Raw genomic sequence first — 4565 nt, forward strand, 5'->3', positions numbered from 1 at the left:
TTCATCTTGCCTTGTGTGATGAGTGTTGCTATGCCAGCCGGTGCTGTAGCTGGCTGCGGCTCCATCGGCAGTGCCCCGAACTGGCTTCCGGTGAGTTTTATTATTGGGTGGATTTAATTAGCGTGTGCGCTAATGGGCCTAACTAATGTCTATGGTGTAGTGCCATACGGGACAATGGATAGATCACAGGTCTCACGCACAGGGGAATTAACATAATCCCTACTCGAGTTAGCACAAGGATCATCCTTGTATGATCACAAAGATACACTTAAGCGAACAAACTGCCTAAACAAACTCATTACATGTGGGGTTCCTGATCACGACAACCGGAGCATGATACCTACACAGATCTACCTGATCTATATATCACTACCCCAAAATTCCTAACAATATGTTTGAATGGTGTAGACGGTTTCATAAAGGACAGACGAGTGCGAGCACAATGGCGATTCAGGAATGCATTAGGGAACAACCAATATCATTTAATTACAAGGGCATCCATAACCTCAAGTGTTGACAAAATTGTGGGGAGCAACTATGTCGAAAAATAAAGGTCTTCCCAAACAGGTGAAGCATATTTGGTAGGTAATTCGCAAGTTCACTTTACTTATCGATGTGCATGTGTGTGCGATCATTCAACTGTTGCGGTGATCCAAATGTGTACACACATATGTCGGTGTTCAATCTTTCATGAAATTGAATTTGGTAAATTATGCAAGAAGTTTTCCTCTGCATTGACTCCATGGCTTATTAAAGGATAGAGAAGGAAAAAAAATTCCCCAAATTGACATCACCTATATTGGCCTATGTCAGAGGGACCATTGGGTGGGCATGGTGTCCAAAAGGTAATTTTAGTGCTTTTTTAAAATAAACCTGATTAGTGTTTATCTTTGGACCTTTTTCAATACAATAATATGGCTTTTTACAAAAAACAAAGTGATATGCCCATGCAGATTGCACAATCGTATTCAATGTCAATGACACCATTTTGTAGATTGTGCTAAGTTCTATGGAGCCATGCTTGGTCCGAATGTGCGGTACAGATATTGCAGTTGGGACCAATTCCACTTGTCGTTTAAATTGTGCAAACCATTGTGGTCTATAGATCGTGCACCATCGGGTGACGTTGACATTTCAAATTGATCAATTTTTAGGTGCACACTTCTCCATTTTCCACGAGGAACCAATTTGCGGTGCACCGGTCTCGTGGTGCAAAAAGGTGATCAAGGCAGGTAAGCATAATGTTCCTGTAAACTTGTGCTCAGTCTTGCATCGCCCTCTATCATTCATTCTGAGATGTAAAATACCTTGTGATATGGTCTCACAACAACAACAACATGCATTTTAAAGGCCATTTTCCCTGCTACAGCGGGGGTTAGCCTTGCGGTCCCCATGACAATCTTCTCCATTTTGCCCTATTTTCTGCATCTCTCCTTGTTAACCCCCTTGCCCGCATTTCTTCTTCCACCATCTTTAGCCAAGTCTTTCTCGGTCTTCCCCGTCTCCCCGTGATATGGTCTCCTAAAAGGTGATTAAACCCACCATCCACTATGATTCAGAGCCCTTCACTTTTTTCACATTTTGTTATGTTGCAGCCTTATGCTGAAATCGTTTAAATTCATTTTTTCCCTCATCAATCTACACTCAATACCCCATAATGACAAAGAGAAAACAGGATTTTAGAAAGTTTTGTTGCAAATTTATTAAAAAGAAAAAAACTGAAATATCACATTTACATAAGTATTCAGACCCTTTGCTATGACACTTGAAATTTAGCTCAGGTGCCTCCCATTTCTCTTGATCATCTTTGAGATGTTTCTACACCTTGATTGAAGTCCACCTGTGGTAAATTCAATTGATTGGACAAGATTTTGAAAGGCACACCCTGTCTATATAAGGTCTCACAGCTGACAATGCATATCATAGCAAAAACCAAGCCATGAGGTCGAAGGAACTGCCTGCAGAGCTCAGAGACAGGATTGTGTGGAGGCACAGATCTGGGGAAGCCTACAAAAAACATTTCTGCTGCATTGAAGGTTCCCAAGAGCACAATGGCCTCCATAATTCTTAAATGGAAGAAGTTTGGAACAACCAGGACTCTTCCTAGAGCTGGCCGCCCGGCAAAACTGAGCAATCGGGGGAGAAGGGCCTTGGTAAGAGAGGTGACCAAGACCCCGATGGTCAATCTGGCTGAGCTCCAGAGATCCTGTGTGGAGATGGGAGAAACTTCCAGAAGGACAACCATCACTGCAACACTCCACCGATCTGGGCTTTATGGCAGAGTGGCCAGACGGAAGCCTCTCCTCAGTGAAAAACACATGAAAGCCCGCTTGGAGTTTGCAAAAAAGCACCTAAAGGACTCTCAGACTGTGAGAAACAAGATTCTGTGGTCTGATGAAACCAGGATTGAACTGTTTGGCTTCCGCCTGCAGGTTCATGGATGTCACATCACACTCCAACAGGATAACGCGCGCTCTCCCGTCACACGCACAAGTGGTACCCGACTTCATCGCACAACAGAACATGCCCACACTTCCTTGGCCAGCTGTTTCACCTGATCTTTCTCCCATAGCAGATGTTTGGGATGAAAAGCTACGATGATTGTGCAGTCTCCAAAAGCAGCCTGTTTGCCCAACTAGGGCAGGCCTTGGTACAGATCTGGAATGACATCCCTCAAGCTTTCTTCTACCATCTGATGTCCTCAATGAGGCATCATTATCAAGCATGTGTCAACGCAAATGTTGGGCACACCAGATACTGAGCTGTTCGCTGATGTATGACCGCACCACACTTCAGCCTCTGGAGAAATGTCTTGCACACGTGTTGACATTCTCATGTCGATTTCATGTTTATCAAACACTAAATATTGATATGACCAAACAACGTGGTGTTTTGTTTTCATTTCTTATTTCACATATGTGTAAATGATGCACAGAAACTTTTTCCGCTAATATATATATACACACACACACACACACACACACACACACACACACACACACACACACACACACACACACACACACACACACACACACACACACACACACACACACACACACACACACACACACACACACACACACACACACACACACACACTACGAGCAAAAGTATCCGTTGACAGGAAAAACAAGCAGAGCTACCCAGGAAAAGTAAAAAAGTTAATTTATTTATTTAAATTATTTATTGGACTTTATTTATTTAAATTATTCCATTATATTTAAGTTATTTTAATAATGAAATTATTTCATTTCATTATTAAAAGGTTCATTATGTTGCACTCTTGGTCACTCAGAGCCAAAGCTCTGAGCTACTTGTACCACCCACCACAAAATGGTGGTGCAACATCAGGCGGTGGAGGTTGAGGGAGCGTGTGCGTGTGTTCGAGAGAAAGCACCAGTCCTTTGCAGTAAAGGATATTTAGACAGAGGGAGGAAAAGAGCAGAGAGAGAATGAGCAGAGAAGAAAATAAAGGATACGCAAAATTTTAAAATCGATTTAACTCATAATGATCATGGATAGAATGATTGGAAGTCCTCACATAGAGAAGAAATGTAAATAATAGCCCTCTTGATCACACAGTACCCAAAAAAAATCCGGCCTTTTCAATTTGAGACTAATTGGTCATCCAATTCTTTTTCCCCAAAATCCTATTTGCCAAAAATTGCTATATCGGTCACTTTGGCCTGAATTTGTGGGCTCAAAACGACCTCTGATGCCTCTGGAGACGTGGCCACATTGCCTCGGCCACATTGCTAATGTCATTTCCCACACAAAGTTGGATCTGTACCCACAGTATGGAGTTTGTAACTTCATTGATGTGGCTGTGCATAAGGGAGCTTCTCCCAGAGAGAGACATTTGTGTGTGTGTGTGTGTGTGTGTGTGTGTGTGTGTGTGTGTGTGTGTGTGTGTGTGTGTGCACGCGTTGTTGCTTGTTATCTCCATATCCAGGTTTCAGATAGTGGAATGGAGCCCTCAAAGGTCTCGAGGTGTCCATCTCAATGTGTGCGTGCATATATGTGCGTGTGCGCACAATATTCATGCATGTGCGTGAATAAGTTTCTGTTTCTGGCAGAGCTATCTCCACACATGAGTGGGTTTCAGGAGGTTGAGTGGGTCTCGGAGACCGACCAGGTCCCAACAAGTTTCCACCGTGTGTGTGTGTGTGTGTGTGTGTGTGTGTGTGTGTGTGTGTGTGTGTGTGTGTGTGTGTGTGTGTGTGTGTGTGTTATTTAACATTATTTATGTTATTTAACAATGTTTAGCAAGACATATGTATATAATATATTAATATACGTATCTGTCAGTCCGGAAACTTTTTGATCGCACCTCTTTTTGCGAAAATCTTGTGTAAAGTTATAATTATATATTTAGGAATACCGTAACATTATTTTTTATCAACGATTATAATCAGTCGATGGGAGCATTTTAACGGCCTGTAATACGTCTTGTAGTTTACGGCTAATAATATATCGATACGATTTATACAATCGAGCAACGGAACGCAGCATCGAGGGGAGCGAGTACACTCAGAAGGTGCGGCACGTGCCGTGCACACTGT

The sequence above is a fragment of the Myxine glutinosa genome, chromosome 5 (genome assembly GCF_964187855.1).
Source record: "Myxine glutinosa chromosome 5, kmMyxGlut1.1, whole genome shotgun sequence".
Taxonomy (NCBI): Eukaryota; Metazoa; Chordata; class Myxini; order Myxiniformes; family Myxinidae; genus Myxine; species Myxine glutinosa.